We start from the raw sequence: 11,844 nt of genomic DNA on the forward strand, positions 1-11,844 counted from the left end.
GCCAGAGGCGTCTCTTCACGGAGAGACGGCTCTAAGATATTTTTGCAAATAACCCCTTAAACCTCTTAAGAGCCTCCACATTAAACACCACTGTACATGCCCTAAAGGCGCGTCGTCGTCGGCTGGTCCAACTCGTGCATAATTAATATCAGGCATAATTAATATCGGGAGTGTACGCAGGCTTTAGCATGGATTGATATGACGATGCACCTGACATGATTATTCTGGTCTAACCAAATCAGCTTATATACAATTTCGTCATAAATTAGAGGATATATATGTGGCTGGTAGACACCAACTTCCAAAAAAAAATTGTTATCGTAATCAATCCGACCAAACATGTATATAGTTTTGTAGCCTGTTTGGCTGTCTTTATTTATATCATTGCAGCCGCACTTGTTACTTCTCATCCATTATTATTGCAAACATACGAAAAACGCATCGTAATTATTGCAAACACTCCAACATGTAACTACACTCAAGCTAGCTAACCAGCAGTTGGCTAACTTAGGCCATGTTTGGTTTCTTTAGTCTAGTGACTAAAGTTTAGTTAGGGGACTAAAGTTTAGTCCCTAACATGTTTGGTTCTAGAAGCTAAAAATAGTAAGAATATACTAAATGACTCATAAGAAGACTAAAATGGCCTTTAACATTCTTCTGCTATTAGTACAATTGAACTAAATAAGGGGTAAATGTGGAATTAATATGATTTAGTCCCTTTTAGCACATATGTGAAGGACTAAAGACTAAATCATTTTAGTCCATATTTTAGCCCTAGTGTTTGGCAAAAAAGGGACTAAATGAGACTAAAAACTAGAGACTAATCTTTAGTCCCTCTAACCAAACACCCCTTTAGCTGATTTTAGCTAGGTTGAACCAGCCAATGAACTCATACCATCTGATTGGTTAGTCGCACTGTCTCATACTGCATCAGTGCGTGCATTGACTTTATTTAAGTCTTTGTTTGGTTGCCTATATACTTGAAACGTGAGCTGCATGAGTGGACGCAAAATAATTTATTTTGAGGCTATTTGACTGCATCCACTCATACGTCAAAAACTTCGGTTTCTAGCCGGCCTGGATGGCACGAGCCTGGTTTGTGAGGCCCAGGCAACCAATAAGGCAGATACCGTATGTTTGGTTACCCGCACCGTCATATCTTGGACCATCATATGCGTTGACTCTGTCTGAGCTCATGTTTGGTTGCCTGCACAAGGGGGACGCAAGCTGCATGAGCGGATGCAAAATATGCCATTTTATAGCCATTTGGTTGTATCCACTCGTACGTAAAAAAAATACCGTATCAGGTTAGCCAGGGCCACCCGAGCCTGCGCGTCCGGATACAAGCATCCAATCATGCAAATATCACGTGTTTGGATGCCGAGATGCAGACGTACAGGCCCGTTCGCGCCTGCACGGCAGCATACCGGTCTTTTCCACGTCTCTGCGCACTACTACAGGGAACCTCTGTACAGGCGGTCCGATTAGCCTCTACACAGGCAGTTCCAGGAACCGCTTGTGGTGCACCGACTGTGATGTAAAACAACATCACAGGCGGTCAATCACAAACCGCCTGTGATAGACACACATCACAGGCGGTCCGGTTTAAAAGAACCGCCTGTGTTAGGACACATCACAAGCGGTTTTAATTATAAGTCCGACTATAAGCACACATAACAGAATTAATAACAGATTCAAATACAGAATTAATAACAGATTCAAACACAGATTCAAACACATATTCCATACACATATTCATCATACAAAGATTCCATACACAGATTCAAACAAGTTCTATAGCAGGTTCCATACACAGATTCATCCACATATCAAGTTCCATCATACCAAGATTTATACACATCAAGTTGCATAACAACTCAACATCTCAAAGTTCCATAGACAACTAAACATCTAAAGTTCCTAACTAAAGACCTAAACACTGTGTGATATTGTGTACAAACTTAGTTCTGGGAATTTTTGCAAATTTCCATTTACATTGTAGAATAGCCCTTGTTGATGAAGAACTTCACGGCGCATAAAGTAAAGCAAGTCTCTTACAACCTTAGCCACGCCGGTGGAAACCATATCTCTTTCTAACCATTCAGCATTGATCTTAGATTTAGGAACCTGCAATGAAAGCAAAAAGCAATCGGTGCTAAGAGTAATGTGATGAGCAACAATATAACATAAAAATTGCAACATAGACAATGATAGCGAACTTACATCCTCACGATTGACCATGTAATGGAAGGTGACACGACACCATTCGCATACATAATAACCGCACAGGACAGTACCCGGAGGTTGTTTGTCACCATATGGAAATAATGATATTGACAAATTAGGCTTGTCCTCTGGATGTTCGCCGCCAAGATCTTTCCAATAAAAACGGTATGCACTGCATATAAGAATAGCATTGTGAGATTAAGAATACATTTGTTAAGTTGTAATAAGTACAAGTGTGCAATAATAATCATACTTCTCTAAAATCTTCAAGAAGTCATTATACGTAGCCTTTTCCATTCTCAATGAGTCGAAGACCACGACTTTACCATCCTTTGGCCAGATCATGATACAAATGTAGTGGTCACTATATAGACATAGACGAAAACACATGTTAATATCACGATTGCCATAATTTATAGTTCAAAATTAAACCATGTCGATAACTTAAAGTGGTGCGGAGCTATTATTAAGTCCTTGCCATGTTGTACATGATTATACATGGCTCGTCCAATGTATGCCGCCATTACCTTCATTTTCTTTCTCTGATTCTGTTTGACGGCTTTCTCAAATTCAGCATCGTCCAAGTCTTTGTATTCTTCTCCTTGCCTCCGAGCAACTACTTTGTAGCGAGCTTGGGATATCATCAACGGGTCAAGAAACCCTGTCTTAAGTTGTTTCTTCTTATCATCCATGTATTGCATCCTACGTGTAATAGTGTTAATCATTAGACTCTCGTTTATGTGTGCGTGTACAAAACTAACAAATATGAAAGTTTATAGGTACTTACAAGCAAAAGAGGGTTAAGTAGTTGGTTTCCATCCTTTGTCGGTGGTACAACGACCAGAGATCGTCAAAGAATAAATGCCGCACAGGATTTATATGATCATTGCTCCAAATGCATCTTCTGGCACAACAAATGTGAATTCCTCGAGTTTGTATTTGTTGCTAGCCACCATGTACCACTCATGCATTCTAATCTCCAGAGTCGACAACTTAGAAAGTTGCACCGTCGTTAAGAACGGCCTCCCATTCACAAATTTAGGAGGAACATCCTCCTTGTATACCGAGATATTGGTTTTAAGACGTAATGATTCTCGAGTATGAATCATTCCATCTTCTTCCCATACTTCGAAATTGTCTATTTGGGCCGACCGTGTGCCTACTCCATGAGATGCTGATACTGCTTTTGATTGATTAGTCATAACTCTCTGCAATTTATGCAGGTAGCGTGCCACTGATTCTGACGGTTTCTTGACATCGTCTGTGGCGATTCGCTTATGAATTTTCTTTGAAATAGTTGGCCCTTCAACATTGGTGCCAACCTTTGGTTCCTTTTTGATGTTGACGTCGACATTCTGAGGAACAATTTTGTCTACGTCCCCCTCGTCGAGTTCCTTCGCAAGAGGCGATATGATTGTTTCAACGATTTTTTTGGAGGTCGGTGTCATATCTTCCTGCACCATGGGGTGTGGAATGATCGAACTAGCTTTTTGTTGCATTGGTGTTGAATTCGGCTCATCACCAAACTTGATGTCGCGTCGATGCCAAAGGACCAACTCGTTCATTGCCTCCTGCAAAGTTATGATCCCCTCAACTGGAAAATCTATCTCCCAATCTTCACAACCACTGTCTGTGATTTCTAGAACTTGGACCACAGCATAGTGTGGCGGGACAGGATTGTCCTTGTAGTTAACAAGTCCTGGTTTTACCAAACCAGTAGCAGCTTGCTTTGTTTTTGTCCCAGATCGATTGATTGGAATATGAAGAAAGCAAGGCTTGTCCTCAACAATATCGTCTACAGGGTACTTGGTCAAGTCTTGCACAGATCCAACGCTGCTAGGGACTATCGGTGGACTCATGTGGCTTGGCTTGAGTTCAAATGATATGCATTCTGTTTTCTTCATTTTGTTCATCACGTCATTAATAGCCTTTTGTACCCTTTCATCAATAGTCTCTTCAAGGGTCCTTTTCGACTTCTCGTGTTTCCTATATGACGACGCATACTCTGGAAACGCCTCTCTCCAGGAAATCTTAGAAGAGATTCCCCGAGCCCGTCCAGTGTGTTTAGGATTGCCTAGTGCTGCAGTTAGTATGTCATTCTCCCTCCGAGGCTTAAATTCTCCTTTTTTTCTCTTATCTGCGTATTCTTAAATTTTTGTCGAAACTTCGCCTACCAATTCTGGATGCAAAAGTTTGCCGTCCTCACTCAAACCTGCTCGACCTAAGATCCAACGAATAGCTCTCTCATCGATATCTTTTAATATTGGGTCCAAAGTGCCGTTAGTTATAGCTTCCTCGATAATCTTGTTCCACTGCACAACTTTATGGTGATATCCGCTTGACCCCAGGCGATGGGGGTGTTTGTTCATCTTCGCTCTCTGAGAATTAGTTTCGCCCAGTTCTTTGGCCTTCAGTTCGGTCTTCTGACGAACAAATTCCTCCCACTGAGCTTGAGTGATTTTCCCCATTTTCTTGGGCGGAGGAACCTTATTCTTCTTAACAAAGTCCCTATTCATCTCGGCCTTCCACCCACGAAACATCTTGGCCATAGCAGAGAGCATCGACTTCCTTACTGCATCCTCTGTGCCTTTTGGGAACTTGAATGACTCAGACAACTTAGCCCATAGCTTGTTGCGGGTGTCTTCATCTAAATCCTTCCATTTTTGAAGTGTGATTGGCACTATATCTCTAACAGTAGCCCCGCAGGAATTTCGAAACTTTGTAACCACGTCAAGTGGTTCTTCAGGAAACCCCTCTGCATTTAGTTTTGTTACATACATAACTGCACCTTCTTTCATCTGATTTGGACCTCGTCGCTCTCGTTTCCGCTTATGTGAAACGGATGATTCAGGCATCGGAGCATCCTCCGTGTTTCGTGTAGAAGATGCATCCTCTTTCTTCTCTTCATTTGAAATCTATATAGTGAAAAAATTAATGGCCTTTCATATATGAACATTATTTTACAATATAGTCGGCATATTTCTATTTACCTCTTCATCGTTGGGAATATAGTTGTCGGGGACCATAATTAGGGGTACCCTCAAGACGCCTAATTCTCAGCTGGTAACCCCCATCAGCATAAAGCTGCAAAGGCCTGATGGGTACGATTAAGTCAGGGATCAGTCCACACGAGTGACTCGATCACGCTTCACCCGAGCCTAGCCTCGGCCAAGGGCAGCCGACCTCGAGAGACTTTCGTCTCGCCCGAGGCCCCCCTTTTTACGGCGGACACATCACCGGCTCGCCCGAGGCCTTGGCTTCGCTCAGAAGCAACCCTGACTAAATCGCCGCACCGACTGACCGAGTTGCAGGAGCATTTAACGCAAAGGTGGCCTGACACCTTTATCCTGACACGCGCCCCCCCGGCAGAGTCGACGTGACCGCCGTCACTCCACCGCTCCACTGACCAGTCTGACAGAAGGACAGCGCCGCCTGCGCCACTCCGACTGCGGTGCCACTCGACAGAGTGAGTCTGACAGACAGTCAGGCCTTGCCAAAGGCGCCACGGCGAACTCCGCTCCGCCCGACCCCAGGGCTCGGATTTGGGCTAAGACCCGGAAGACGGCGAACTCCGCTCCGCCCGACCCCAGGGCTCGGACTCGGGCTAAGACCCGGAAGACGACGAACTCCGCTCCGCCCGACCCCAGGGCTCGGACTCGGGCTAAGACCCGGAAGACGGCGAACTCCGCTCCGCCCGACCCCATGGCTCGGACTCGGGCTAAGACCCGGAAGACGGCGAACTCCGCTCCGCCCGACCCCAGGGCTCGGACTCGGGCTAAGACCCGGAAGACGGCGAACTCCGCTCCGCCCGACCCCAGGGCTCGGACTCGGGCTAAGACCCGGAAGACGACGAAACTCCGCCTCGCCCGACCCCAGGGCTCGGACTCCGCCCTGGCCTCGGCCGAACGACCTCCGCCTCGCCCGACCCCATGGCTCGGACTCGGCCTCGGCAACAGAAGACAGACTCAACCTCGGCTTCGGAGGAGCCCCCATGTCACCCTGCTTAGGGCACAGACCCGCCACGTCAACAGGGAGCGCCATCATCGTCCTACCCCGAATCGACTCGGGTCACGGAGAACAAGACCGGCGTCCCATCCGGCCAGCTCCGCCGGATGGGCAATGACGGCGCTCCACAAGCTCTGTGACGACGGCGGCCCCCAGCTCTCTTATGGAAGCAGGGCGACGTCAGCAAGGACTCGACCGCTCCAACAGCTGTCCCTCCGCCAGGCTCCGTCGCACCTCCGACAGCCACGACATCACGCCAGCAAGGTGCCAAGACCTCTCCGGCTGCCACATTGGCATGTACCTAGGGCGCTAGCTCTCTCTCCGCTAGACACGTAGCACTCTGCTACACCCCCCATTGTACACCTGGATCCTCTCCTTACGACTATAAAAGGGAGGACCAGGGCCTTCTTAGAGAGGGTTGGCCGCGCGGGACCGAGGACGGGACAGGCGCTCTCTTGGGGCCGCTCGCTTCCCTCACCCGCGTGGACGCTTGTAACCCCCCTACTGCAAGCGCACCCAACCTGGGCGCGGGACGAACACGAAGGCCGCGGGACTTCCACCTCTCTCACGCTCGACTCCGGCCACCTCGCCTCTCTCCCCTTCGCGCTCGCCCACGCGCTCGACCCATCTGGGCTGGGGCACGCAACACACTCACTCGTCGGCTTTGGGACCCCCCTGTCTCGAAACGCCGACAGTTGGCGCGCCAGGTAGGGGCCTGCTGCGTGCTGACGAACAGCTCCCCGTCAAGCTCCAGATGGGCAGTCTCCAGCAACCTCTCCGGCCCGGGGCGGTGCTTCGTTTCGGGACCCTTGAGTTCATGTCCTTCGACGGCAGCTACGACATGATACTTCTTCCACCGCCGCGCGACAACGACAATGGCGGCCGACAACCCGCTCGCCGGCGGCGGAATCGACGACACCTTCCCCGCGTGGTGGAAGAACAACATTCGAGCTCGCTCCGTTCTCTCCCCCGCCAACGGAGGAGGAGGCGGGGCCATCAAGGCCAGGCGGGAGGCCGCGCTTCTTTGGCCGTCGAACGAATCGACGCCCCCGGCGCCCCGACGGAAGGCACGCCGGACGTCGACCTCGCGTTCAAGACGAAGGCAAGCGCCGTCCCCCGCGACACGCTGACCCCGAGCAAGAAGACGACGCCGGCGCGCTCGCGGAAAGCCTGTAGGACGTCGCCCTCGTACCTGAGATGACAGTGCAACCAGTCCCCGATGTGACTACGTCGCTCCTCGTCGACCAAAAGGTACCGACTAACTCCCATCTTACGTCATTTCGACTCGGCCTCAACCCGCCAAACGACCTCGCTTTGGCGGGCGCTCTCATTGAGGCGAGTGCAACCCCACTGGGGTTTCGTATACGGTCGCCTTGGGACCGGCTGACGGACGTCTCGACCTACGGGCCCTCTGGGTCCGAGGAAGATGACGACCCCAGCGTCTGTTGGGATTTCTCCGGACTTGGCAAACCCAGTGCCATGCGGGACTTCATGACCGCATGTGACTACTGCCTATCCGACTGTTCCGACGGAAGCCGCAGCCTTGGCGACGAGAGCTGCGGCCCAAGCCGCGAATGTTTCCACATCGAGCTAGGGGATCCCTCCGAAGGCAACCATCTCGGCATGCTGGAGGACGGTGATCTTCCTAGGCCGGTGCCTCGCGCCGACATCCCACGGGAGCTAGCTGTGGTCCCCGCTCCGGCGGGGGGTTACGACCCACAACTCGAGCAAGTCCGCGAGGCGCAGGCCAGGCTCAACGAGGGAACAGGAGCGTTTGAGCCGATCCGTCGGGACGTCGGGCAGGTATGGGCGGGCCAACCCCTGGCCGGAGAAATACGTCACCTGCCCCAAGGTCTCCAGCACCGCGTCGCCAACGATGTCAGGGTCAGGCCGCCGCCCGCATCCAGCGGGGTTGGTCAGAACCTAGCAGCCGCAGCGATGCTCCTCCGCGCGATGCCGGAGCCATCAACCACCGAGGGTCGGCGAATCCAGGGAGAGCTCAAGAATCTCCTGGAAGGCGCTGCGGCCCGACGGGCCGAGAGCACTGCCTCCCGAAGGCAAGGATATCCCTCGGAACCTCATGCCGCGGCTTCCCAATTCATGCGGGAAGCCTCGGTCTACACCGGGCGCACGCACAACACCGCGCCTGCGGCCCCGGGCCACCTCGGCAACGAGCACCATCGACGCGACCGTCGGGCCCACCTCGACGAAAGGCTGCGCCGAGGCTACCACCCCAGGCGTGGGGGGCGCTACGACAGCGGGGAGGATCGGAGTCCCTCGCCCGAACCACCCGGTCCGCAGGCTTTCAGTCGGGCCATCCGACGGGCGCCATTCCCGACCCGGTTCCGACCCCTGACTACTATCACGAAGTACTCGGGGGAAACGAGACCGGAACTGTGGCTCGCGGACTACCGCCTTGCCTGCCAACTGGGTGGGACGGACGACGACAACCTCATCATCCGTAACCTCCCCCTGTTCCTCTCCGACACTGCTCGCGCCTGGTTGGAGCACCTGCCTCCGGGGCAGATCTCCAACTGGGACGACTTGGTACAAGCCTTCGCTGGCAATTTCCAGGGCACATACGTGCGCCCCGGGAATTCCTGGGACCTTCGAAGCTGCCGGCAACAGCCGGGGGAGTCGCTCCGGGACTACATCCGGCGATTCTCGAAGCAGCGCACCGAGCTGCCCAACGTCACCGACTCGGATGTCATCGGCGCGTTCCTCGCCGGCACCACTTGCCGCGACCTGGTGAGCAAGCTGGGTCGCAAGACCCCCACCAGGGCGAGCGAGCTGATGGACATCGCCACCAAGTTCGCCTCTGGCCAGGAGGCGGTCGAGGCTATCTTCCGAAAGGACAAGCAGCCCCAGGGCCGCCCATCGGAAGAGGCTCCCGAGGCGTCTGCTCCGCGCGGCGCCAAGAAGAAAGGCAAGAAGAAGTCGCAATCGAAACGCGACGCCGCTGACGCGGACCTTGTCGCCGCCGCCGAGTACAAGAACCCTCGGAAGCCCCCCGGAGGTGCAAACCTCTTCGACAAGATGCTCAAGGAGCCGTGCCCCTACCATCAGGGGCCCGTCAAGCACACCCTCGAGGAGTGCGTTATGCTTCGGCGTCACTTCCACAGGGCCGGGCCACCCGCCAAGGGTGGCAGGGCCCGCGACGACGACAAGAACGAAGATCACCAAGCAGGAGAGTTCCCCGAGGTCCGCGACTGCTTCATGATCTATGGAGGGCATGCGGCGAATGCCTCGGCTCGGCATCGCAAGCAAGAGCGCCGGGAGGTCTGCTCGGTGAAGGTGGCGGCGCCAGTCTACCTAGACTGGTCCGACAAGCCCATCACCTTCGACCAGGCCGACCACCCCGACCATGTGCCGAGCCCGGGGAAATACCCGCTCGTCGTCGACCCCGTTGTCGGCAATGTCAGGCTCACCAAGGTCCTGATGGATGGGGGCAGCTGCCTCAACATCATCTACGCCGAGACCCTCAAGCTCCTGCGCGTCGATCTGTCCTCCGTCCGAGCAGGCGCTGCGCCCTTCCACGGGATCATCCCTGGGAAGCGCGTCCAGCCCCTCGGGCGACTCGACCTCCCCGTCTGCTTCGGGACGCCCTCCAACTTCCGAAGGGAGACCCTGACGTTCGAGGTGGTCGGGTACCGAGGAACCTACCACGCCGTACTAGGGAGGCCATGCTACGCGAAGTTCATGGTCGTCCCCAACTACACCTACCTGAAGCTCAAGATGCCGGGCCCCAACGGGGTCATCACCATCGGCCCCACGTACAAACACGCGTTCGAATGCGACGTGGAGTGCGTGGAGTACGCCGAGGCCCTCGCCGAGTCCGAGGCCCTCATCGCCGACCTGGAGAACCTCCCCAAGGAGGTGCCAGACGTGAAGCGCCATGCCGACAACTTCGAGCCAGCAGAGACGGTTAAGGCCGTCCCTCTTGACCCCAGTGGCGACACCACCAAGCAGGTCCGGATCGGTTCCGTGCTCGACCCCAAATAGGAAGCAGTGCTCGTCGACTTTCTCCGCGCAAACGCCGACGTCTTTGCGTGGAGTCCCTCGGACATGCCCGGCATACCGAGGGATGTCGCCGAGCACTCGCTGGATATTCGGGCCGAAGCCCGACCCGTCAGGCAGTCTCTGCGCCGATTCGACGAGGAGAAGCGCAGAGTGATTGGCGAAGAGATCCACAAGCTAATGGCAGCATGGTGGCCAATAACCGGAGCTCTGGACCATGTTTTTCGACGGGTCGCTGATGAAGATAGGAGCCGGCGCGGGCCTGCTCTTCATCTCGCCCCTTGGAAAGCACCTGCGCTACGTGCTGCGCCTCCATTTCCCGGCGTCCAACAATGTGGTCGAGTACGAAGCTCTGGTCAACGGGTTGCGGATCGCCATCGAGCTAGGGGTCAGACGCCTCGACGCCCGCGGCGATTCGCAGCTCGTCGTCAACCAAGTCATGAAGAACTCCCACTGCCGCGACCCGAAGATGGAGGCCTACTGCGACGAGGTTCGGCGCCTGGAAGACAAGTTCTTCGGGCTCGAGCTCAACCACATCGCTCGGCGCTACAACGAAACCGCAGACGAGCTGGCTAAAATAGCCTCGGGGCGAACGATGGTCCCCCCGGACGTCTTCTCCCGGGATCTGCATCGACCCTCTGTCAAGATCGACGACGCGCCCGAGCCCGAGGTACCCTCGGCTCAAGCCGAGGCGCCCTCAGCTCGGCCCGAGGCACCCTCGGCTCAGCCCGAGGTACCCTCGGCCCCCGAGGGCGAGGCACTGGACGTCGAGGAAGAGCAGAGCGGGGCCACGCCTGATCGAGATTGGCAGGCCCCGTACCTGCAATATCTCCGTCGAGGAGAGCTACCCCCGACCAAGTCGAGGCTCGGCGGGTAGCGCGACGCGCCAAGTCGTTCGTCTTGCTGGGCGATGAAGAGGAGCTCTACCATCGCAGCCCCTCGGGCATCCTCCAGCGATGCATCTCCATCGCCGAAGGTCGGGAACTGCTGCAAGAAATACACTCGGGGGCTCGCGGCCACCACGCAGCGCCCCGAGCCCTTGTCGGGAATGCTTTCCGGCAAAGCTTCTACTGGCCAACGGCGGTGGATGACGCCACTAGAATTGTCCGCACCTGCGAAGGGTGCCAATTCTATGCGAAGCAGACCCACCTGCCCGCTCAGGCTCTGCAGACAATACCCATCACCTGGCCCTTCGCCGTATGGGGTCTGGACCTCGTCGGTCCCTTGCAGAAGGCGCCCGGGGGCTACACGCACCTGCTGGTCGCCATCGACAAATCCTCCAAGTGGATCGAGGTCCGACCTCTGAACAGCATCAGGTCCGAGCAGGCAGTGGCGTTCTTCACCAATATCATCCATCGCTTCGGGGTCCCAAACTCCATCATCACCGACAACGGCACCCAGTTCACCAGCAAAAAATTCTTGGATTTTTGCGAGGATCACCATATCCGGGTGGACTGGGCCGCCGTGGCTCATCCCATGTCGAATGGGCAAGTAGAGCGTGCCAACGGCATGATTCTACAAGGGCTCAAGCCTCGGATCTACAACGACCTCAACAAGTTTGGCAAGCGGTGGATGAAGGAACTCCCCTTGGTGGTC

This window comes from Zea mays, chromosome 4 (assembly GCF_902167145.1).
Source record: "Zea mays cultivar B73 chromosome 4, Zm-B73-REFERENCE-NAM-5.0, whole genome shotgun sequence".
NCBI lineage: Eukaryota > Viridiplantae > Streptophyta > Magnoliopsida > Poales > Poaceae > Zea > Zea mays.